Source organism: Balaenoptera ricei, chromosome 14 (assembly GCF_028023285.1).
Source record: "Balaenoptera ricei isolate mBalRic1 chromosome 14, mBalRic1.hap2, whole genome shotgun sequence".
Lineage (NCBI taxonomy): Eukaryota > Metazoa > Chordata > Mammalia > Artiodactyla > Balaenopteridae > Balaenoptera > Balaenoptera ricei.
In genome coordinates this window covers 7,434,973-7,461,389 of record NC_082652.1, presented here as the reverse complement: position 1 = coordinate 7,461,389, position 26,417 = coordinate 7,434,973, and the positions used below count along the sequence as shown (strand labels likewise).

At 43.0% G+C, this 26,417-nt stretch overlaps 1 non-coding gene and 1 pseudogene across 1 annotated transcript; both read right to left on the bottom strand.

The window, feature by feature from the left end:
* Positions 1 to 7,037: 7,037 nt before the first annotated feature.
* On the bottom strand, positions 7,038 to 7,111 carry TRNAD-GUC (transfer RNA aspartic acid (anticodon GUC)). Its single transcript has one exon. It is a non-coding gene; the product is annotated as a tRNA-Asp (tRNA).
* A 12,144-nt stretch (positions 7,112 to 19,255) lies between these two features.
* On the bottom strand, positions 19,256 to 19,462 carry LOC132347893 (small ribosomal subunit protein uS14-like; annotated as a pseudogene).
* Between the last annotated feature and the right edge of the window lie 6,955 nt (positions 19,463 to 26,417).

The following is a 26,417-nucleotide window of genomic DNA, read 5'->3' as shown; positions in this document are numbered from 1 at the left end:
GTCCAGTAATAGCACACTGAGTGGCCCATCAACAAAATCCCCACCTGACCTGGGAATGCACATTCCTAGTGCCATGAGGCAAATTGGTCACGAAATGCCTCCCAAACCTTGGTTGCAATTAAGACTGAAAGGAAGGGGTTGTAAAATAAAGAATGGTGCCCACCATCCGGTTCTACAGTAATCTAGTCATTAGCTGCTGTAGTCACTGACCTACAATACCCCCTGAAAGGATGGGGATGAGTCACTTTGTGCTCTGGGAAAACTGGCAGAACTGGTCCCCAAATAGATATTTTCAGGAGAGGATTTTGTGAACCCAGTTTCTTGCATCTTCCCATATTTAGAAAAGCACTAAAACCACTAAGATGTCTCTCCCTGGTGACTAGCAGCAACCTTCTATCAAGATGTGTGCTTGATTGCACGTACCCCTTCACCAAAATCACATCTATACTCACCTCCCCCCTTACCTCTTGGGAGCAGTCCTCAGAGCTCTCTGAGACACTCTCCCAATTTACAATCCTCAGGTTGGCTCAAGTAAAGTTTTTCATTTCTTTTTTAGATTGACTATTGATTAATTTTTTCTGTCAACACTCTCTAGGAAGATTTTCTATAAAAACGTTCTCCTCTCGGTACATCTACCCGAAAAAGGCTGCTCGGTACATCTACCCTCCACCCTGCAGAGGGTCACATTTTTTAAAGCACAGGATTTAAAAGGTGGATCTGTTACAGCTCAGTGCTACCTGCCCATCCATACCATGGCTTAGAAGTGGATCCAGCCCACCTGCCTTTCTGGCCTCAGTTCCTACCACTCTCCCCTTTTCTCTGGCCAGTGTCTCCCCACCCCAGTCACTTGCTAGGGCATGAACGTATGTACTTCCTTCACAAAACTGTTCAAAATTATCTTTGTCGCCTTCTTTATTGATTGTCTCACCATTCATTATTTTGTCCCCAAACCTTAGAGCCATGCCTCATGTAGTAGGCTCTTAATATACATGTATGAGATAAATGAATTCTGGCTACCCATTTTTCAGGGTAAATTTCCTTCCTCGAATGTTTCATGGTCACATGAACAAATGAAGGAACCTCATTACACATAACCAAAAAAAAAGGGAGGAATTTAGCAACAATTAAATAAGTAAAGACATTATATTTAATTTTCATGACTCATGCACAGTCTTTCATCATCTCTGACTTTGCATGAGGTGGCTCAATAGCCATTCCTTTGACTAGTTGGAGTAGAGAATTTAATTAGGGAGGCGCTGCTTGCCCTTCCCAAGGATGGAAAAGGTGGTCTGACAACATGTAGGATATTCAGTCTTCTTTCTGCTGTTTCTTCTGGTGCCCAGAAATTTGGAATCTACTTGCTGTGCTTATGTAAACACATTGGATCCCTCCCTTGGGTAGTTTTTGACAAGTTTTCTGTAAGTAAGAGAATAAGACTAAATAGTTTTGGTGATCACATCCATCCAGGTGGGAGTAGCTAAGCAAGCATACACAGGTGCTTAAGATAACCAACGTGTTCCTTTTTTGTTGAATGTTGGTGCCCTAGGTATAAGAGACTAGTGCTCCCCCACCAGAGTTTTTTATTGCATGTCCCTCAGTAAAAAATTCTGAATACATACTCCCAATGTGTATTCTTTCAGTAGAGATTTTGAAAAGAAGAAATAAGAACTATATTCAATATCTTGTAATAACCTACAATGGAAAAGAATCTGAAGCTGTACACCTGAAATCAACACAGTATTATAAATCAAATATAGTTAAATTTTAAAAAAGAAGAGGAAATAAAAAATAGAGATGCTAATACTTTCTTCCTATATCCAATGGATTGTCCTGTGCACACCATTTTGGAAACTACTGGGAGAGACGACTTTACTTTGCAATACTCTTTTTGATTGATTGATTGATTGATTGATTTTGGTTGTGCGGGGTCCCAGTTGCAGCACGCAGGATCTTAGTTGTGGCATTTGGGATCAAGTTCCCTGACCAGGGATCGAACCTGGGCCCCCTGCATTGGGAGCGCGGAGTCTTACCCACTGGACCACCCGGGAAGTCCCTACTTCGCAATACTCTTAATACTGAGGTATAATTTACATCCAATAAAGCACATAAATCCTAAGTTCAAAGCTGGGTTACTTTTCACCTATTTCTACAGCTGAATAATGATAATCCTAATCAAAATATAGAACATTCTAGCACCCCAGAAGACTACCTCCTCCCAGAGCATACTCCCCCCCATTAATAACCACTCTTCTGACCTCTATCATCAGAGATTATTAGTTTTACCTGGTTTTGAACTTCATATAAATGGGCTGTTACGGCATCTACTCCGGAGTCTGAATTCATTACTCAGCATTATAAGATTCATCTCCGTTATTGTGTGTAGCAATAGAAGTAGTTCATTCTTTTCCATTCTTGTGAGTATCCTATTGTATTAATATTAATATACCTGAATTTATCCATTATACTCTTTTTTCTTTTTGTCCTCGTTGCATGTGGGATCTTAGTCCCCAGACAAGGGATTGAACCCATGCCCCCTGCAGTGGAAGCATGGAGTCTTAACCACTGGACCACCGGGGAAGTCCCTATCCATTCTACTCTTGACAGATAGTTGGGTTATTACCAGTTTTTGACAGTTATGAATAAAGCATCTCTGAACACTCCTGTACATGTCTTTGGTGGACAGAAGCCCTCACTGACCATGGGTGTGTTTCCATGAGTGGAAGTGCTTTAGTAAATATTGCCAAACAGGGCTTCCCTGGTGGTGCAGTGGTTAAGAATCCCCCTGCCAATGCAGGGGATACGGGTCCGAGCCCTGGTCCAGGAAGATCCCACATGCCTCGGAGCAACTAAGCCCGTGCGCCACAACTACTGAGCCTGAGCTCTAGAGCCCGCGAGCCGCAATTACTGAAGCCTGGGCGCCTAGAGTCTGTGCTCTGCAACAAGAGAAGCCCATGAACCACAATGAAGTGTAGCCCCCGCACCACAATGAAGAGTAGCCCCCACTCGCTGCAACTAGAGAGAAAACCTGTGCGCAGCAACGAAGACCCAACGCAGCCAAAAATAAATAAATAAATAAATAAATAAATTTATTTAAAAAAAATATATATATATATATTGCCAAACAGTCCTGCCACAGTGGTTGTACCATCTACACTCCCACCAGCGAGAGAGAGATTGCTCCACATCCTTGACAACACTTGGAATCATCAGTCATTTTAATTTAATTTTATTATTTTTTAAATTTATTTTTATTTTTTAAAATGTTTATTGGAGTATAGTTGATTTACAATGTTGTGTTAGTTTCAGGTGTACAGCAAAGTGACTCAATTATACATATACATATATTGATTCTTTCTCAGATTCTTTTCTCATATAGGTTATCACAGAATATTGAGTATAATTCCCTGAGCTATACAGGAGGTCCTTGTTGGTTATCTATCATATAGATAGTGTACATATGTTAATCTCAAGCTCCTGATTTATCCCTCCCATCCATGTTTCCTCTTTGGTAATCATAAGTTTTCTTTTGATATCTGTAAGTCTGTTTCTGTTTTGTAAATAAGCTCATTTGTATCATTTTTTTAAAATTAGATTCCACATATGAGTGATACCATATATTTGTCTTTGTCTGACTTACTTCATTTAGTATGATAATCACTAGGTCCATCCATGTTGCTGCAAATGGCATTATTTCCTTCTTTTTTATGGCTGAGTAATATTCCGTGGTATATACGTACCACACCTTCTTTATCCATTCCTCTGTAGATGGACATTTAGGTTGCTTCCATGTGTTGGCTGTTGTGAATAGTGCTGCAATGAACACCAGGGTGCATATATATCAGTCCTTTTAATTTTAGCCATCCTAGTGGGAGACCTTACAATACTCTTGATGAAGGGGGAAAAAATGTCAGGACAAACATCTTGCCTTCCATACTGGCTTATCTCCCCTCCCTTTTCCACTTGAGATTTGTGGATGAGTTAAATCCACAGTGTATCTGCATATCTCAGAGTCCAGTGGCCATCACACTATATGATCTTAACCAATATGCACAGCAAGATTCTAAATCTTAACTCACAACAGCTAAGTCTTACCATAAACTTTACAAACAATTAGAGAGCTACAAAGTGGGGTTTTTTTTCTTTCTGGTACTCTTTACATATTCAAAAGCAACCAGAAAACAAGAACTTGTGCTTCTAGAACAACCAAGACTGAATGTTTTCTAAAGGAAATAAAGAAATTTCTAGAGTAATTTCTCTTTTTGAACTCTTCTTCCAACATCCATAAGACCAAAGAATACAACCTCTAAACTGACTTTCCCTTGGTAAGTAATCCTACAGCTTAAACAAAAAAAGGTTTTATTGAGATATAGTTCACACACCATACAATTCACATATTTAAAGTATACTATTCAATAGTTTTGAGTATATTCACAAATATAAATTTATTTATTTATTTATTTTTGGCTGCCTTCGGTCTTTGCTGCTGCGTGCGGGCCTTCTCTAGTTGTGGCGAGTAGGGTTTACTCTTTGTTGCGGTGCGCGGGCTTCTCATTGCAGTGGCTTCTCTTGTTGCAGAGTACGGGCTCTAGCGCGCAGGCTTCACTAGTTGTGGCTGGTGGGCTCTAGAGCGCAGGCTCAGTAGTTGTGGCGCACGGGCTTAGTTGCTCCGCGGCATGTGGGATCTTCCCAGACCAGGGCTTGAACCCATGTCCCCTGCATTGGCAGGCGGATTCTTAACCACTGCACCACCAGGGAAGCCCCCACAGTCAATTTTAGAACATTTCCATCACCTCTAAAAGAAACCCCATACCTTTTAGCTATCATCCCCCTATTCCCCCTCCCAAACCCCACCCGCCCACAAGCAACCACTAATATACTCTCTGTCTCTATGGAATTGCCTATTCTGGACATTTCTTGTAAATGGAATCACACAGTATGTGGTCTTTAGTGGCCACGAGGTTCATCCATGTTGTAGCATGTATCAGTACTTCATTCCTTTTTATGGTGGAATAATATTCCATGGCATAGATAGACCACATTTTGCTTGTCCATTGATGGAAATTTGTGCTGTTTCCACCTTTTGGCTATTATAAATAATATTGTTATGTCCTATAGCTTTTTTACCACCTTGATACTTTGAGGGGTTTTTATTATTTTCAGTATGTATACATATTGGCTTACTCATTCTTAAGACATCAGTTAAGACTCTATGATCAGATTTTTTCCACTCCCTGTCTTGTCTCTGGGAGCGATTCTCTGCACATACCATGCTGTTTCAAGTCTTTGCTGCCATTCTCTCTTTGCCTAGTTAACTCCCACTCATTCGTTATTACATGACATTTACTCAGTATCCAAGTTCCTTGAATTACTTAAGAGAATATCTTATTTATATGACTATGCATCTACATATGAAGTGTTAGGATAGTCCTTGCATTCAAAGAAATATGATGAATCAGGAGAAATGGCATGATCTCAAAACCAGGATTATTGTCAACTTATTTTTTCCAGTGTTCTTTATATAGACTTGATTTTTTAAGTCTGAAAAGGATGTTACTCATAACCCATACTGTATTTCATACCTCAAAAGAAGAAGTGGTCATTTACAAAATTTCTTCCTCTTCTTCCCACCCCATAATATCACATGTCTGTAGTTGCTGATGTTTTTGGTCATACGGAGCCAGAATATCTAGGAAAACTTTTGTCATCAAATGATATGAATGCATATGCTGGTGTTTCAATCTCTCTCTTTCTAAGATGACTCTTAACCAACCACAGTATACAACATTGATTGTAATAGTTGAATCATTCATAAGTTTGCCATGTAAAAATAAGAATTCTGGGGAATTCCCTGGTGGTCCAGTGGTTAAGACTCCACCCTCTCACTGCCAAGGGCCTGGGTTCAATCCCTGGTCAGGGAACTAAAATCCCACAAGCCGTACGGCGTGGCCAAAAAAAAAAAAGAAAAAAAGAATTCTGCGTTCTGCATGCTGATATATTAGTGGGTGACCTTTTCTCAGAAAGTTCCATGCTTTTGGTTCAATCTAGTTTACTGGTGGGATTTTTCTATATTTTCATTTTTACTTCTGGGCTTAGTGAGAGTGAAAAGAAAATGTAAGTGGTGAAGGTTGTATGGAAGAGTGAAAGAGGAGATCTCAAGAGGGAAAGGAAGAAAGTACCAGAAGGATGAAAGCCAGTGACCATGTTATGCCATCACATCATCTTCATCCAACCTCCTTGGTTAGGTCTCCTGAAAGGCAGTGAGAGAAAACTCGAGTTTCTCTTCTATTTGCCCCAAATATCTCTGTATTCATTTTCTAGGGCTGCCATAACAAATGACCACTAGCCAGGTGCTTTAAAACATCGGAAACTTATTCTCTCATGGTTCTGGAGGCCAGAAGTCCAAAATTAAGGTGTCAGCAGGACCACATTCCCTCCAAAGTCTCTAATGGAAAATCCTTCCTTACCTCTTCCAGCTTTTGGTGGTGCCAGGTGTTCCTTGGCTTGTGACAGCATCACTCCAGTCTCTATCTCCATCATCACATGGCCCGCTCCGTGTGTCTCTCTGTCCTTTTCTGTCTTTTATTTATTTATTTATTTATTTATGGCAACTCTGTACGGCTTGTGGGATCTTACTTCTCCAACTGGGCCCGGCAGTGAAAGCACCAACTCCTAACCACTGGACCGCCAGGGAATTCCCCTTTTCTGTGTCTTGTAAGGACACTTGTCATTGGATTTAGGGCCCACCCTAATCCTGTAGGATCTCATTTTAATCCTTACCTTAATTACATCTGCAAAGACACTATTCCCCAGTAAGGTCACATTCTGAGGTTCCAGGTGGACGTGAATATTGTGGTTGGGGAGTAGGGGGGACACTCCAAACCACTCCAGCCTCCTGAAATTCTACTGCTTCTGCCTTTGGATAAAGTGTGTACTCCTTTAAGTGACAGTGAGCTCTCTACTTTGCCACTGATAAGAAACAATCATTTTATACTTTTTTTTTTTTTTTTGGCTGCGCCTCACAGCTTGTGGGATCCTAGTTCCCTGACCAGGGATCGAACCCGGGCCCTCAACAGTGACAGAGTAGAGTCCTGACCAACTGGACCACCAGGGAAGTCCCACAATCATCCTATAAATTTTTTTTTTTTTTTAATTTTTTTGGCTGCGCTGGGTCTTCATTGCTGCTTCTCTAGTTGCGGCAAGCAGGACTACTCTTCGTTGCGGTGCACAGGCTTCTTATTGCGGTGGCTTCTCTTGTTCCGGAGCACGGGCTCTAGGCATGCGGGCTTCAGTAGTTGTGGCACGCGGGCTCAGTAGTTGTGGCTTGCGGGCTCTAGAGTGCAGGCTCAGTAGTTGTGGCGCACGGGCTTGGTTGCTCCGCGGCATGTGGGATCTTCGCGGACCAGGACTCGAACCCGTGTCCCCTGCATTGGCAGGCGGATTCTTAACCACTGCACCATGAGGGAAGCCCTCATCTTATAAATTTAACTGAAGTAAACTAAGGTACAGAAAAGTACGGAAATCGCAATGGATTTTCACAAAGACAACGTGTCTATGTAATAAACACCCAAATCAAAAAAAAAAAAAAAAACAACACCCAAATCAAGACACAGAACATTCCCAGTATAGATTAGGAACTATGTTCTTTCTTTTTTTTCCATTAAAGAAAAAATTTTATTTGTGGTAAAATACACATAACAAAATTTACCATCTTACCCATTTTAAAGTGTACAGTTCAGTGGCATTAAATACTTTCACACTGTTCGGCAACCATCCCCACCATCCTGCTCCAGAATTTTCTATCTTGCAAAACTAAAACTCTGTCCCCATTAAACAATAACTCCCCATTTCCCCAGCCCCTGGTAACCACAATTCTACTTCTGTCTTTATGAATTTAACTACTCTAGGGAACTCATGTTAAGTGGACCCATACAGTATTTGTCCTTTTGTGACTGGCTTATTTCACTCAGCGTAATGTCTCTGGGTGCATCCATGTTGTAACACATGTCAGAATTTCCTTCCTTTTTAGGGCTGAATAATATAGGAACCATATTCTTTTGAAAGGTGATGACAACCTCCTTCTGATTTTTATGGCTAAGTGTTTACTTATTTTCATCCCTGACTCTAGTTAGTAAACAATGTATATTTCACTAGTGTTTTCCTCCTTGGTGATTATAGAGTTCAGTTTTTCGGGTTTTTAAACCAGAACCTAGCCCTCTGCTCTGGATCCTGTGGTTTTGGCCGTGTTACCCAATCTCACGTGCATTTTAACTATCCCATTTTGTGTGTGTGTGTGTGTGTGTGTGTGTGGTAAAAGTCACATGATATAAAACATAACTATTTTAACCATATTTAACTGTACAATTCAGTGGCACTAAGTACATTCACATTGGTGTGCCACTCTCACCATCATCCATCTCCTGTAACTATCCCATTAAATCTACAGAAAAGCTAAAGAAGCAACAGCTTTCAAAAGTGGATACAAGTAACCAGCAGGGCAAGTCTCAAAAAACAATTTTTTATTCCTCTTTCCTTTCCCTTTCTTTGCAGCTGGCTCATAAGCAGAGCCCGAAGGACCTTGGCAGTAGTTTAGATTTAACTCAATGTCCTCATCCTGGCAGCCCTCTGAGAGTCGGCAGGATTCTGTGTTTTGTTTCCTTTTATTTAAGCACACTTACTCATTGTTTTGGAAATACCTCACATTCCAGGCGATTCAAGACTTCTTGAATAAACAACTCACCTCTTCAGAGAGAGAAGACCCATTGAATATATGAAATCCCAGCTGAGTCAAAAAAAAAACAACCAAGATGTGAAGACAGAGAGGAAGGTAACTCCATGTCCCTATTAGAGATTCTCAGAGGAATACATCTTAATTAATTTCCATCATGGCTAAGGCCCTGCAATATTTATAGACAAATATAGCACCTTAATCAGTATGGGTGAAGGACCTAGTTCCCTTAATCCATCAGCTGGGAAACAGGTTTTTACCGTAGGCAACCTAAGTCATTTATTTTAATAGTTTACACATTACACAATGACTTAGGACTAAGTGCCAAGAAATATAGTAAGAACACGATCAAATCCAAACACTTCAAGTATTAATCTCTAATATTAGCCCTTAAATGCCCTTATAAAAGCCCATCCAGCTGCATTATCCTTTTTCTGAAAGCTTTCTGTCTGTGGAGTAGAGCAGGAAACGTGTAAGGCTGTGTATGATCAAGCCACTGACCATGGCTGTTCTCTTGCTCTCTATCCATCCCCTGCCCGACCAGTGCCTGCTTCACCTACACCCTACGCACAGGACTGACCTTCCTAAGTACTTGTCCCAGGCCCCAGCTAGTGATTGTTCTTATCAAAGGGGCGGTGAGGGGCGTGCCCCTCTGCTAGTTTCCCTGGCAACTAATGAGCCCATGTGAGGTCAATTCTCCTATAACTGGTAACCTCCCCTGCCCCCGAGGAGCGAAGACCGCCACCATGTCCTGCCCACCGACCGCTGCACAGTGGGGCGTCGCTCCAGGACCTTGCTTCAGATGTGTAAGCTCCCCCATCCATTGAACCATTGATGTATCTGTAGCTGACTCCAGGCTCTTGAAGCTGGGGAAGCACAGGGCTTGTTGGCCTGTGGGGTACAGCCCAACAGGCGCCAGAACTTTCCAGAACCACAGAAAATTGAGGGAAAGGGGGTGGAGAGGGATCCACTTCTATCTTCCTCTGCTTTCTCCCAGTCACAGCCTAGTGATTCAGAAAAGTCAACCTGACTTTGAAAAGGGAAGTGCTCACCTTCACCGCATAGAATTGACATTTCACACAGAGAAAGCATGAGTTTTCCACAACGTTTGGTCACATTTCAGTGTTCGATGCTAAGCTCTCAAATCCCGAGAGAAGCCACACAAACTCAGTGGTGTGGCTAGTGATTCCATCTTGCCTGCAGTACTCAGAGCTGACAATTCTATAATTATTTGCATATTGCACCTAAAGCTAGTCCTTCCCTGTTTTTGAAATACTAAGATTGGCTTGAGACAGTATGAGACCTGGGTTCATCTTGGGGATCACACACACACACACACACACACATATACATACTCCTTACCTAACCCTGAGATTTAACTGCACTTGAGAATTCTTTATCATCAGCTGTCTACCTACAAGCTGAAAAGGTTTGTTTCTTTCACTTTAGCTGTAGCAACTCATTACACTATCTTTTCTCTCCAGGGAGAGACACACGAACACGGCTACTGTTAGTCTTGTGATTCTTGCTCTCATTTGGATAAAATCAATACCTTTGCCTTGCTTTTTCAGAACCTTCTTTGGAGTCTTTTGGCTGCCAGTAATAAAAAACCTAACTAGAACTGGCTTTAAGAGGGCATTTACTATCTTGCATAATCAGAAGTTCAGATATTGAGTTCCCAGAACTTGCCAATGATGTAATTGAGCCCAGGTTCTTTCCATCTTTCCACTTGGCCATCCTTTAATGTACTGGTTTGGCCTTAGCTTGTCTCCTCACAAAAGGACTCAGCTGGGATTTCCATGCTCCCACTGCAGGGGGAGACCCCGCATGCCCTGGTGCGACCAAAAATTTTAAAAAAGGAGGTGGGGGCGGGCCTCAGCTGCTCCAAACATTACATCCTTAGGCAAGAATTTCCAAAGGTCTTCTTTTTTTTTTTTTCATTTGAGGTGAAATTCACATGACATAAAATTAACCATTTTATAAGTAAACAATTCAGTGGCATTTAGTACCTTCACAATGTTTGCAAACACCATCTCTACTGAGTTCCAAAACATCTGCATTACCCTGCAGAGGAGAGCTCATACCCACTAAACAGCCATTCCTCTTTCCCTCCTCTTCGATTCCTGCGAAACCACTAATCTTTCTGTCTCTAAGGATTTGCCTATTCTGGACATTGGAATCATACAATATGGGGCCATTTTTCGTTGTTTTTTTTTTTGGCCGGGCTGTGCATCATGTGGATCTTAGTTCCCCAACCAGAGGTCAAACCTGTGCCCCCTGCAGTGGAAGAAGCGCGGAGTCCTAACCACTGGACCGCCAGGGAAGTCCCAATATGCGGCCTTTTTTGTGGCTTTTTTCACTTCATCTAATGTATTCGAGGTCCATCCACGCTGTAGCATGCATCAGTACTTTGTTCCTTTTTCTGATATTCCATTGCGTGGATATGCCACATTTAGTTTATCCATTCAGCTGCTGATGGATGTTTCTGCTGTTCCTACCTTTTGGCTATTGCGAATAGTGCTGCTGTGAACATGCCTGTACATGTATTTATTTAAGTAACTGATCTTCAGTTCTTTGGGACATACACCTAGGAATGGAATTACTAGGAGATTTTCTGAAACACATCCCTAGACTTCCCCTCACATCCTATAGGTCAGAATTGTGTCACATCTCTGAGCCTACAGCCATGTCTTGGCAAGGAGAGTGAGACCACCACGATTGGCTAAAACTAATCAAGATTCACACCCTGAAGCTGGGTGAGAACCCAATCACCTCTGAAGGGCACGGTCACTTGGAAGAGGGCCATTTTCAGGAGGTGGTGACCTTGAGTGTGACTGTCATGACACAGGTAGGCAAGTTCTCTGTCAACTATCCCTCCCCATATTGTTAGAGCTATTTGTATTCTGTTCAAGGGTGTGAACCTTACTGTTCTACCTGCCAAGCAACCTTTCCTTTGGGGATTGTTTATTCTGCAAACATCTGTCTTAAGGAGGAAGTGTGGGAACTAAGGTCATGACAAACAGCATGTCAGACGATGAAGCCTGTGTGAAATGGAAGCTCTTAAAATATACTAAAGGAAGGACCCTGGTGGATCCAGGGTGTGTTTTCCTTATGGCACCTTTGAAACACTGGGAATGTGTTTCAAGGAACTCCCATTTATTTAACGTTGTCTAGATTCTGGTTTGTGTACCCAGATTTGCCTTTGCCTCCCCCACCAAGCCGTATGGAATTCATTTCTTTGTCTATTCCACAAATACTTCTTGTGTGTCTACTATGTGTCAGGCACTGGGCAAGGCAGTCGGGAGATGATGGTAAGACAGAGAGCCTTAGCTCCTGTCCTCATGGAGGACATTGTTAGCTAACAGTGCGGTGGAAGAGATTGAGGTTAAACAAATAATTCTGCAGCTCATTTTATTTATTTATTTTTATTTTTTTTACCTATCAATAATTACTTTTTTCTTTTTTTTAATTGAAGTATAGTTGCTGTAAGTTACAAGTGTACAATGTAGTGATTCACAATTTTTAAAGGTTATACTCCATTTATAGTTACTATAAAATACTGGCAATATTCCCTGTGATGTACAATATATCCTTGCAGCTTATTTTATACCTAATAGTTTGTATCTTTTACTCCCCTACCCCTGTATTTCCCCTCCCCCGCTTCCCTCTCCCCCTTCCCTCTCCCCTCTGGTAACCACTAGTTTGTGCTCTGTGAGTTTGCATCTTTTTTTTTAGAAGGAATGTTATCTTTTTTTTTTATTTTATTTTTTTATTTATTTATGGCTGTGTTGGGTCTTCGTTTCTGTGCGAGGGCTTTCTCCAGTTGCGGCAAGCAGGGGCCACTCTTCATCGCGGTGCACGGGCCTCTCACTATCGCGGCCTCTCTTGTTGCGGAGCACAGGCTCCAGACGCGCAGGCTCAGTAGTTGTGGCTCACGGGCCTAGTTGCTCCGCGGCATGTGGGATCTTCCCAGACCAGGGCTCGAACCCGTGTCCTCTGCATTAGCAGGCAGATTCTCAACCACTGTGCCACCAGGGAAGCCCTGCATCTTTTTTTGTTATGGCAAAATTTTTTCCTTTTTATCGCTGAATAGTATTCTACTGTGTATATATATATATATATATATATATATATATATATATATATATATGTAATATCTTCATCTATTCATCTGTTGATGGTCACTTATGAACATTGGGTTATGCAGATCCTTTTAAAATTAATATTGTGATAAATGTGATGAAGAAAAAAAAAGCACAGGGTACAATGAAAGTGTGGAAGAGAGGAAGTGTTCTGATTGGATCCTCCATGACAATAGACACAAGGAAAGACTGCAGCAGTTCCCTGCAATGAGTGGTTAAGGGAAAGCAGTGACATCAGCCAATGTCACTGAAGTCCCTCAATTAGCCAGCAAGGCCAAGTGCAGGCTCCAGGGACACTACTTAGAGCATTATGGGGATTAGTTTGTTTTCAACTGAATGTTTATGAGAAAAATAATACTAGGTTTGAAAACAAAGGATTGTTTTAGACCCATAAAGGCCAGAGCGGGGAAGTTTTTAAAAATCGAATTGCAATCCTTGTGTCACTCTGTGCTGTGCTGAGAGAGAAGCCCATGGCCCGAGTACCATGTCATGTCACCATTTGAGCTTCTACTGACTAGACCAGCCCGGGGGAGTCATCCACTGGTTGACTGACAGCTGTGAGCTGGCCTGGTACATAAGCTTTGCTCAAAAAGGCACTCCAGGGGGCTTCCCTGGTGACGCAGTGGTTGAGAATCTGCCTGCCAATGCAGGGGACACGGGTTCGTGCCCTGGTCTGGGAGGATCCCACATGCCGCGGAGCAACTAGGCCCGTGAGCCACAACTACTGAGCCTGCGCATCTGGAGCCTATGCTCCGCAACAAGAGAGGCCATGACAGTGAGAGGCCCGCGCACTGCGATGAAGAGTGGCCCCCGCTCGCCACAACTAGAGAAAGCCCTCTTACAGAAACGAAGACCCAACACAGCCAAAAATTAAAATTAATTAATTAATTAACAACAACAACAAAAAAGGCAGGTGCTTGCTTTAAAAAAAAAAGGCACTCCATACTGCATATTAGTTTCCTGGGGCTGCTATAACAAATTACCACACACTTGGTGCTTCACTTTTTATTTTTTAAAAATATTTATTTATTTATTTATTTGGCTGCTCCACGTCTTTGTTGCGGCACATGGGATCTTTTAGTTGCAGCATGCAAACTCTTAGCTGCGGCAGCATGTGGGATCTAGTTCCCTGACCAGGGATCAAAGCCGGGCCCCCTGCATTGGGAGCACGGAGTCTTAGCCACTTGACCACCAGGGAAGACCTTACACTTGGTGCTTGAAAACAACAGAAATTTATTCTCTGACAGTTCTGGAGGCCAGAAGTCTAAAACTGAGATGTTGGCAGGGCCACACTCCCTCTGAAGTCTCTAGGGGAGGACACTTCCTTGCCTCTTGTAGCTCTGGTGGCCCTAGGTGTTTCTTGACTTGTGGCTGCATCACTCCAGTCTCTTCTTCTGTCTTCACATGGCCTTCTCCTCTCTGTGTGTCTCTTATAAGGATGCTTGTCATTGGATTTAGGGCTTATCCAGATAATCCAGGATGATCTTATCTTGGGATCCTAAATTTAATTGTATTTGCAAAGACCCTTTTTCCAAATAAGGTAACATTCACAAGTTAGGGTTCTGGGATTAATCCATGAATATATCTTTTTGAGGATCACCATGCAACCCACTCCCACTGGATAATGATTATTAGACCCAGTCATATCAGGGAAGATGCTGGAGAGTGACAACGATGCAGTCGGGTCCTCTCTTTATGGAAGTCTGGACCCAAGCAAGATATGCAAGAAATAAACACCTCCGTTGGAGTTGGGCAGAAGCCAAGAGACCCCCAAAGAAGACAGTCAGAAGTCAGAGCAACGACCAACTGAGGCCACATCATGAGAATGGGGACAATTCTAGAGCTTCTCTCTCCTGGCATACCATTTTCATCGATGTAAGCAAAAATGTATCTTTTGAACCCTGCTCAATATTGTGTAACAACCTAAATGGGAAAAGAATTTGAAAAAGAATAGATACATGTATATGTAAAACTGAACCACTTTGCTGTACACCTGAAACTAACACAACATTGTTTTTTTGTTTTTTGTTTTTTAAATTTATTTATTTATTTATTTTTGGCTGCGTTGGGTCTCCGCTGCCACGCGCAGGCTTTCTCCAGTTGCAGTGAGCGGGGGCTCCTCTTCGTTGCGGTGCGCGGGCTTCTCATTGCGGTGGCTTCTCTTGCTGCGGAGCACAGGCTCTAGGTGCGTGAGCTTCAGTAGTTGTGCCTCGTGGGCTCAGTAGTTGTGGCTCGCGGGCTCTAGAGAGCAAGCTCGGTAGTTGTGGCGCATGGGCTTAGTTACTCCACGGCATGTGGAATCTTCCCAGACCAGGGCTCAAACCCGTGTCCCCTGCATTGGCAGGCGGATTCTTAACCCCTGCGCCACCAGGGAAGTCCCTAACACAACATTGTTAATCAACTATACTCCAGTATAAAATAAAGTTGAAAAAAATTAAATTAAATTAAATATGTCCTTTGTTTTTCATGACATTTAATGTCTTGAACTGTGTCTAACAATAGCTGGTGTCTTAATTCTTGCTGCTGTGGGGGCAGCAATCCTGGAGTGACGACCTTGCCTGCAGGAAGGTGAGCGCCAAAAGCACAGGGGTCCAAAGCGCCAGGATGGGTGTCGATAGCTCCGGGAAACAGTGGAGCACTTTTTTCACTCCTAAGAACACAGGAGTTGGAGGAGGGATGAGACAAGAAGAGGATCAGACATGTATAGCAACATTCCCATTGGAGGAGTCAAAAGGAGGCTCCCCTACATGATTCCTGAGCCGGCACAAGAACCCAATGCCAACGGCTTTTCAGTCTTTTAAGAAATGCAACATCGGGCTTCCCGGGTGGCGCAGTGGTTAAGAATCCGCCTGCCAATGCAGGAGACGCGGGTTCGAGCCCTGGTCCGGGAAGATCCCACATGCCGCGGAGCAACTAAGGCCGTGAGCCACAACTACTGAGCCTGCGCTCTAGAGCCCACGAGCCACAACTACTGAGCCCACGTGCCACAACTACTGAAGCCCGGGCGCCTAGAGCCCGTGTAGAGAAGCCACCGCAATGAGAAGCCTGCGCACGGCAAGGAAGAGTAGCCCCTGCTCGCCGCAACTAGAGAAAGCCTGTGTGCAGCAGCAAACACCCAACACAGCCAAAAATAAAAATAAATACATTAAAAAAAAAGAGAGAGAGAGAAATGCAGCATCACCAGCATTCTCAAGGCACAGAGGACGATGGTGAGTGAAAAACACAGACCTCAGTGTGACTGCTTCGAAAAGTGATCAGAAGAGTCAGATTCTAAGCAAGAAGACATTGTAGGAATACCTTAATCAACAAATTTCCATTTTCCTCTTTATATATGCACAAGAGTGACATAGGAAATTTAAAACTCCGAGACTAAAAAAAAAAATAAAAAATCCGAGACTACAAGTATCCGTTGAAATTTTAAAGTGATAAGAAGTTTGCCATAGTGGGTGCACATTCTTTTCCTGTCTTTGTGGCATATAAAGTAACGATGCATCTTCTATCAGATGGTATTTGGACTTGGCTTAAGACAGTATAGTCCAGGCCTGCACGAGGCTTGACAGTTTCCTGAGCAAACTTACTTCGGTTGCTTATATAACGTGCGTTACCCCAGGTAACCCAGAAGGTCCCAAGTAACACAGAGTCAGACAAAAGTTGGACAAGAAACAGTGATTAAGCTCAAATCCTTGTGGGCTGTGAAAGAACGCACCCCAAATCCTGGGTTAGAAACAGAAAAGGGGGGTGATTTGCCTCAAAGGCCTACAAGATCCCTCACTGTTTTATTTATTTGACCACACTGCGCGGCTTGTGGGATCTTAGTTCCCCCACCAGGGATTGAACCCCGGCCATGGCAGTGAAAGCCCCAAGTCTTAACCACCGGACCGCCAGGGAATTCCCCCTCACTGTTTAAAAAAAAAAAAAAGGTGAATTATTTAGGTATTTGCTTTAAGGCCAATGATCTTTAATGTACTGAAGCACAAACTAGTCTTTATCCCACTGTTTCTCAACCCCTTTTCCTTTATTGCCCCTCCCCCAGTTATCTTTTCAGACTCTCTTTTTCTAATTGTCCCGCTCTGTGAATTTTTTCTTATTGTGATAAAATATACAAAACATAAAATTCACCATTTTAACTATTTTAAAGTGGCATTAACTATTGATACATTCACAGTGTTGTGCAACAAATACCACTGTCTGGTTCCAGAACTTTTTCATCACCCCAAACCCATTATTATGCAGTCACATCCCATTCTCCCATCCCCCCAGGTCCTGGAGACCATTAATCTACTTTCTGTCTCTGTGGATTTGCCTCTTTTGGACATTTCCTATCAACGGAATCATAAAATACGTGGCCTTTTAGTTCTGGCTTCTTTCACTCAGCATAATGTTTTCGGGGTTCATCCATGATGTATATGTATCAGTACTTTATTCCTTTCTATGGCTGAATAATATTCCATTGTACGTATGGATGGATGGACCACATTTGTTTATCCATTCATCTAGTAGATAAACATGTGGGTTGTTTCCACCTTTTGGCTATTGTGAATAGTGTTGCTATGACCATTTGTGTTCAAGTGTTTGTTTGAACATCTTTTTCAGTTCTTTTGGATATATTCATAGGAGTGGAATTGCTGGGATCCTATGGTAACTCTATGTTTACCTTATCAAAGACCCACCAAACTGTTCTCCATAGTGGCAGCCCCATTTTGCATTCCCACCAGCAATATATGAGGGTTCCAATTTCTCCACATCCTCACCCACACCTCCCCCCGCCCCCCCATGAAAGGTTAATAGCACACATATACCACGTATGTTTGTGTGCTGTAGCCCTTTGGACGGCAGACTTTGTGTCTAATGGAAATATTTGCAGGGGATCATAGACTCAGAAGCCTGCAGGAATTTATAAAAACACTGCTGGCTCACCAAAAACACATCTGCCAGCCCTTAGGGCCAGCAGGCTGCCAGGCTGCAGACACGGATTGGTTTTATTTTATTAAAATGTGTATAGGGTGGACGGAGCATCATTTATTCCATCGTTCCCCTTTTCCTTTTGATGGGCATTCATTTTATGGCCAGCTTCCTACCACACATACAAAAAAACAATGTTCCAATCAACATCCTTGTCCTTAAGTATTGGTATTTTTATTTTTCTGGGACGGAGTCCCAGGAGTCGGATTAATGGGTCAAAGGGTTTCGTTTCCATTTTAACAGATGTTGCCAGATTGCTTTCCCAAATGGTTGCAAAACTTCACATGTACCAGAGTGGCCTTTTCTCCATATTCCTGCCAGCACTTGAGAGCATTGCTCGTTTTAGTTATGTCAGTCGGTCTGATGGATGCAATGTCTTACTGCTTCTTTAATTTGCATTTATCTGACCACTGTTGAATTTGAAGATCTTTACATTCGTTTGTTGGCCATTTGGTTTCGCTCCTCTGTAAATAATCTGTCCATAATCTAAGTCCATTTCTGTCTTGGTTGTTTGTCTTGTTCAGGTCAATTTGTAAAAGCTCTTTAGATAGCATCCATTTGACCTTTGGCTTAATTGCAGAGAAGTGATTAAGAGCATCGTCCTCTGGGGCAGGCTGCCAAGGGTCGCATCAGAACTTGGCCCCTGACTGGCTATGTGACCTCGGCAAGTCATTCAACTTTGCCTCAGTTTACTCATCTGTGAAGGAGCAATCATCATCAGCATCATAATTCCTACCTCATACTGTTGTTCTAGACACCAGTGAGTTAATACAAGTCAATAGGATGGTGCATGGCACACACTAAGTTAGTCAACCGCAGTTGGTGACTGTTATTTGTATTACAAATATTTTTCCAGCTCCATCATTTGCACTGGCTTTATTTTTGGTATCCCTTGTCACATAAAACATTTTAATGTTGACATAGTCAAATACCCATCTTTTCTTTCATAGCTTCTGAGTTCCCAGGCTTGGTTAAGAAGGTCTCTCCATTTCCTTCATGATGAATTTCCTTGTTTTTTGTGTTTTTTTGAAGTTTAAAATTTTTTATTTTATATACAAAGAGTTAGTATTGTTTCTGAGGAAGGTAGATATGCTGGATGACCCATTCAAGAAGTTCACACTGGGCTTCCCTGGTGGCGCAGTGGTTGAGAGTTTGCCTGCCAATGCAGGGGACACGGGTTCCAGCCCTGGTCTGGGAAGATCCCACATGCCGCAGAGCAACTAAGCCTGTGAGCTACAATTGCTGAGCCTGCGTGTCTGGAGCCTGTGCTCCGCAACGGGAGAGGCCACGATAGTGAGAGGCCTGTGCACCGTGATGAAGAGTGGTCCCCACTTGCCGCAACTAGAGAAAGCCCTCACACAGAAACGAAGACCCAACACAGCCATAAATAAATAAATAAATAAATAAAATTAAAAAAAAAAAGAAGTTCACACTTAGTCCAACTTAATGAAGCCGATGTCCTTCCCATACTGGCGGCAACACTGGCGGCACATATTGAGGCTGTATTTCTGGATCAGATCGTGCCGGTTTGGGCCAGTTTGGACCAGTTTGAGCAGGCACGGCAAGAGCTAGAACCCTGGCCAGATTTTTTTGGATGGCTCCAGTAGAGCTGCTGGTGACCCATGTTGCTTTCTTGGCTGCAACTAGGCAAAAGGAATTTCCTTGTCCTGATAATGGGAGGCCTGTAACTCACCATGTCCCACGCTGAGGTGCACTGTCCTCGCAGCTCCTAGGTCCGTTTCCTCCTCTTCTCCCTCGTCCCTCCGAGACGAGACCCTTAGAACACTTTCACTTCCTCCCTCTCCTCCTTTCCTTTCCCATCTTCCCCACTGAGACCCATGAGACCCTTTTCCTCCCCACCCCCACTCACCAATCTCTGAGGTTTGGCTGAAATAATTTAGTATTTGTTAGAACTCCCTTAGGGGAGGTCCATTTGGTTTCAAGAGTCCTTCTCTGTTACACAAATCCCTCTCTGGATCCACTAAGATGTAAGACGTCATATGCCTGTGTTCTTAACACTGTTTTCTCTTTTGTTTTCTTCTTCTTTCAGTTTTCTTTTCAGGTTTAGTTGTGGTTTGGTAAGTCTTTTCTCAAGTCATTTCCTAAGATGAAGACCTGGGAGTTATAGTCTCTGAATCCTTGGGTATCCTTGACTCTTCTCCTTTTGCCTCAATAGATAGAAAGTATTTTGAAAACTGGATAGAGGATTCTTGGGTTGGAGTCCTTTCTCTCTTCTGTAGATACGGGTCCACTGTCATCTTTCCATAGCGTAGATGAAAATCTAATGCCAGTCTGATTTTTTTTCCTTTGTGAATATCTTCTGCTTTCTGCTTGACACTTGTAAGATGGTTATCTTTCAGGTTTGGGAATTTTACCAGAATATGCCCACATATGACTCTTATCAGACCAGTCTGGAACTCTGTGAGCCCTGTCAATCTGCAGTCTCTGATCTTTAGTAATTTCAGGAAAATCTTCTCCTATTATTTGTTGATCTGTTGCTTATTCTTGTTCTGGAACTCCTATTGTGTGTTCATTCATTCTTCAGGAGCTATCCTCCAACTCTCTTACCTTTCCCCACAGATTTCTATTTCTTTATCATTTTGCTCTATGTTTTGAGACATTTCTTGCACTTGGTCTCCCAGACTGTTCATTTGGATCTCAGTAGAGATTCTACTCACCTTTTGTTACCAAACTTGGGTTTGGCTGCTCGCCACTCAAAAGCCAATACTCAAGAGACAAGTGTTGGTTGGAAAGGAAAACTTGCTTTATTCAGGAGGCTGGCAACCTGGGGAGAAGGTGGACTTGTGTCCAAAAACCAGCTCCAAATGTTCTGCTTGACCAGGAAAGTTTTTAAAGGGAAATCATTTGGGGATGGGGTCAGAGTCTTCATCACCTCCCACTGTGTGCAGACTTTCTTCTGATTGGTTGGTGGTGAGGTAACAGGATGGTGTCCCAGGAATCTTGTGCTTGTCCTGAAGTTACCATCCTCCACCTGGGTGGGGGCCTTAGTTCCTACAGAAGAACTCAAAGATATTGTTCTGTGTATCCCTTGAGGAGGAACCAGGACCCTGCCCCAGGGCTGCACTATTGTTTCTTCACTGCTCCTCCTTTGTTTCTACATCCCCTCCCTTTCCTGATAAGCAACTATTCAAATCTGCCCTTTCTAACTCAGGGAAGGTCAAGGAGGCTGAATAAAGCCTATTTCCTACAAACAAGAAACAGGGGACACAGAAAGGATTTGTACCCAGCAGGTCCCCACAGGGTCCTACTCTGTTTCATTAGCATCAGATCCCACAGGTGAAGGGCTCAGTCCCACAAGACTGTTGGACTCAACCTCAGAAGAACAAACAGTCACAAACCAGATGGGGAAGAAAGCCTGTTTAAGGCCCCCTGCCCAAATCGCCCTACCTCAATTTTCCCAACATTGTAATGGCATTTCTTCATTTAAAAAATACATCATGGGAACTCCCTGGCAGTCCAGTGGTTAAGACTCCGTGATTTCACTGCCGAGGGCCCGGGTTCAATCCCCAGTCAGGGAACTAAGATCCCTCAAGCTGAGTGGTGCATGGCCACACACACAAAATAATAATAATAATAATGATATAGAGATAGAAAGTAGATTGGTATTTGCCAGGAGCTGGGGCAGCTCTATGGGGCATGACTGACAATGGGCATGGGGGATTTATTTGGGGGGGATGATGAAAAAGTTCTGGAATTAGACAGTGGTGATGTTTGCACAAGTTTGTGAATATACAATAATAAAAATGGCTGAACTGTACTTTAAAAGGATGAATTTATCATTTCTCAGCCTTTTGTCTAAGATCAAGCGTCAGTATCTGTTTTTAGTCTGTGTTTTCAGTCAGTGAACTGCGGTTGAGGGCTGGAGGACAGCATCCTCAGGGAGTTGCATGCTGTCTCGGTTGCACGGATTGGGTGGCTGGGAATCCAGTCTGTGTCTGGAGCCAAGCTATGACCCAGGACATCCTGGTCACCTCTGCCAGCATGCAGCCATACCTGGGGACCTGCTGTGGCTTCCAGAATCAGCTGGACCATCTCTCTTGGGAGTTTCTCCGGCTTCCCTCTGCCAACTGGTTGGTTCTCCCAGATTCCATTTTATTTCACTCTGTCAGTTATAAAGGATGGATCACTGGGCTGTTGAGATAGAGGGGAAGAGGGGAAGTGCTGGCTTAGTCCTCAATGGGAAAGACATAAGAAGGGCCTGGGCAGGAGTTTGAATTGTGTGCCCCGGCTGTCCTGCTGCTCTCAGGCTTTTTAGGCATGTGTATCTGAAAGAAAGTCTCTTGAGTTAAGAATATAAGAAAGTACACAAGATATTCAATAAAATGAATGACCTAAAAAAAAAAAAAAGATGAATTTTATAGCATGTGAATTATATTTCAGTATAAAGTATCCGTAGCTGTAAGGATCCTAAGCCCAGGACCCCTGTCATCCTCTCTGCATCCCCAGCACCTGGCCAATGAGTGGGAAAGCTGGAATTTCAGCCCAGAAACATCTAATTCCAAAGGCCATTCTCTTTCACCTCCACCCCACGTTGATACCAGGTAGTCTGGCAGTGCTGAGTTGGAACTCTATTCTTTTGATAATTGAAGGTTGTTGAGGTTAGGAAAAGAGGCATGGTTCAATTTTTGTTTTAGAAAGATAATTTTTAGGAGCTTTATGTGAATATTCTTTGTTAGAAATGATAACAGTAGATAAGACTATTCAGCAATTTTTTTCTGGATTATAATAATTTTAGTTGTTCCGTTTAAAAAAAATTTTTTTTTTAAATCATGACTGAAATGTCAGCTTCTATGGGAACCTCAGAGAGCAGTGTGATTTTTTTTCTCTCATTCAGTTTTTTAAAAATATGCATGTTAATGAATTTTGAGATTGGTTTCCATCATTAAACAAAAGATAGCTGGAGAGAGAGAAGAGGCAGTTGGGCAATGTTTGCCTGTGAAAAGTCAACCTGTCTTTAATGTTATTCTTCTACTTTTTTTAAGTTGAATTTCTCTGCTGTGTAGCACAAGAGGCCTTATGTGAAATTCTATTCTAATTTATAGGTGATAAGTGGTTTTAAATAAACACAAATGGCGTTCCAGCCGAGCTCTGTAACCACTGGCTGACAGCGGCATAGGACAAAGAGGATCAGACGCTGTGCGAGTTTGCTCGGGCCACCTTATCAAAGTTTCACAGTCTGGGTGGCTTAAACAACAGAAATTTTATTTTCTCACAGTTCTGAAGGCCAGAAGTCCAAGATCAAGGAGTGGGTAGAGTTATTTGTTCTGAGACCTCTCCCCTTGCTTTGTAGACAGCCGTCTTCCCCGTGTCCTCACATGGTCTTCCCTCTGTGCACGTCTGTGTCCTAATCGCCTCTTTTTATAAAGACACCAGTCCTATTGAATTAGGGCCCCACCGCTAATGACCTCATTTTAATTTAATTACCTCTTTAAGACCCCTTGTTCAAATACAGTCACATTAAGAGGTACTGGAGGGGCTTCCCAGGTGGTGCAGTGGTTAAGACTCTGTGCTCCCAATGCAGGGGGCCCGGGTTTGATCCCTGGTCTGGGAAATAGATCCCACATGCATGCCGCAACTAAGAGTTCACATGCCACAACTAAGGAGCCGGCAAGCCTCAACTAAGGAGCCCACCTGCCACAACTAAGACCTGACCCAACCAAATAAATAAATTTTTTTTTTTTTTTAAAAAGAGGTACTGGAGGTTAGGACTTCAACATAGGAATGTGGGTGAAGGGGGACACAAATCAGCTCATAACAGACACCCTGGTTTATGTCTTGCTCTAAGGAGTTCTTTTCGGTGAAAGGGAGGAAAATGTTTATACAAGAACTACCCAGGCTAGAGACGACCAGAAATCACAACAGACACTGGCGCATACCTAGTATTCCACCCTAACTCCATCCTCAGACCACAGCCTCTGGGGCAGGGATCTTGCCTGACCCAGGAGAGGACTGGGGACAGAGAGTGGGGGATGGGAGAGAGGATGAGCTAGAGAAGAGGGGCGGTTACTCTATACATTTGTAACAGCTTTTTTTTTTTAAATCACGTGAAATTCACATAACATAAAACGAACCAGTTAATTAATTAATTTATTTATTTTAATTTATTTTATTTATTTATTTTTGGCTGCATTGGGTCTTCATTGCTGTGCATGGGCTTTCTCTAGTTGTGGTGAGCAGGGGCTACTCTTCGTTGCAGTGCATGGGCTTCTCGTTGCGTTGGCTTCTCTTGTTGCGGAGCACGGGCTCTAGGCGCGCGGGCTTCAGTAGTTGTGGTTTGTGGGCTCTAGAGCGCAGGCTCAGTAGTTGTGGCGCACGGGCTTCGTTGCTCCGTGGCATGTGGGATCTTCCCGGACCAGGGCTCGAACCTGTGTCCCCTACGTTGGCAGGCAGATTCTTAACCACGGTGCCACCAGGGAAGCTCAAAACAAACCGTTTAAAGTGAACAGTTTAGTGGCATTTAGTACATTCTCAGTGTCATACAACCATCACCTCTATCTAGTTCCAAAACATTTTCATCACCCGAAAAAGAAACCCCCTGCCCTTTAGCAGTCACACCCCATCTCCCCTCCCCCAGCCCTGGCAACCACAGTCTGCCTTCCGTCTCTATGGATTTGCTTCTTCTGGACATTTCATACAAATGGGATTATACAGTATGTGGCCCTTTGTATCTGACTTTCACATCATGTTTTCCAGGTTCATTTTTAAAAAATATTTATTTATCTACTTATTTAGCCTGCGCCGAGTCTTTTTCTTTTTTTAAAAAAATTTATTTATTTTTGGCTGCATTGGGTCTTCATTGCTGCATGCGGGCTTTCTCTAGTTGTGGCGAGTGGGGGCTACTCTTCGTTGCGGTGCGCGGGCTTCTCATCATGGTGGCTTCTCTTGTTACGGAGCACGGGCTCTAGGTGTGTGGGCTTCAGTAGTTGTGGAACGCAGGCTCAGTAGTTGTGGCTCGCAGGCCCCAGAGTGCAAGCTCAGTAGTTATGGCACACGGGCTTAGCTGCTCCATGGCATGTGGGATCTTCCCGGACCAGGGCTCAAACCCATATCCCCTGCACTGGCAGGCGGATTCTTAACCACTGCGCCACCAGGGAAGCCCTGAGCCGAGTCTTAGTTCCTGAATGTGGACTCTTAGTTGCGGCATGCACGTGGGATCTAGTTCCCCGACCAGGGATCAAACCCGGGCCCCCTGCATTTGGAGTGTGGAATCTTACCCACTGGACCACCAGGGAAGTCCCTTATTTCATTTTGTAAGAGTTTTTAACCTTACGGTTTCATAAACAAGCTAATTTTGGGCTACCCTTTATCAGTTTTCCAAGTTGCCAGCCATAAAATCTTTAAAACATAAAGGACATTCGTGGGTATTTTGAGGGATGCAAAAGAAGGTGGAGGATAAACTGAACATAGAGAGAGAGAGGGCCTGAATGGTAGCATCTGCCTCACAGCCCCGTCAGGTAACCTGATCGTGTGCATATTTATACAACCTCCTACTCACAAAGATCAAAAACCAATAACACAACTTGTGTTCCTACCACCCAGACTTAACAACCCTTCTTCTTCTTGTAGGTCTTTGTTTTAATTCTCTGACATTTTATTACATACGGAGATTTGTATAACCACCACCACATTTAAGATACAGATGGTTCTGCCACCATGAGGGAACACCCTCATACTATACAATGCCCACTCCCTCCTCTTTAACCCTTAGCAACCACTGATCTATTCATCTTCTTAATTTTTATTTTATTTTATTTTATTTTGGCTGCACCGCTCAGCTTGCGGGATCTTAGTTCCCCGATCAGGGATTGAGCCTGGGCCCTCGGCAGTGAGAGCATAGAGTCCTAACCACTGGACTGCCAGGGAATTCCCTATTCGTCTTCTTTATAATTTTGTCATTTCAAGAATGTTACATAAATGGGATCATACAGTACAAAACTTTTTAAGATTGGTCTTTTTTTTTTCCAATTAGCATAATGCCATTAAAATCCACCCAAATTGTTACATGTGTCAAATAGTCTATTTCTTTTAATTGCTAAGTAGTATTCCATGGCATGCACGTGTCACAAGCTGTTTAACCATTCCGCCTTTGAAGGACATTTGCAGATCCTTCTTCTAAAATAAAGTAAAAGCGTTACAGAGACAGTTGAGGCCTCCCCTCATTCAAGTGTTCCTCCTCCCTCCGCAGAGGTCATCTGTATCTATGCATCCTTATCATCCATGATTTTTGTTTTGTTACAGATTGATGCTTCCGAAATCCATGTTATTTTGTTTAGCATATTTTAAACATTTTAAAAAATGTTATCATATTACATGTATCTTTTGGCAACTTGCTTTTTGCTCTAGATGTTATGCTCAAGGTTCAGTTCTATTGATACAGGTAACTCTGGTTCATTTTTTTCTTCCCTACTATGTATTGATAGTATTCCACTGGGTGCCTGTATTGCTGTTTATCTATTCCCCTCCTAATGGACACTTAGGTTGTTTCCTGGTTTTCACTATTACAAACACTGTTGCACTGAACATCCTTTACCTGCCTCCTTGTGAGATGGTAGCTTCATCAGAAAGAC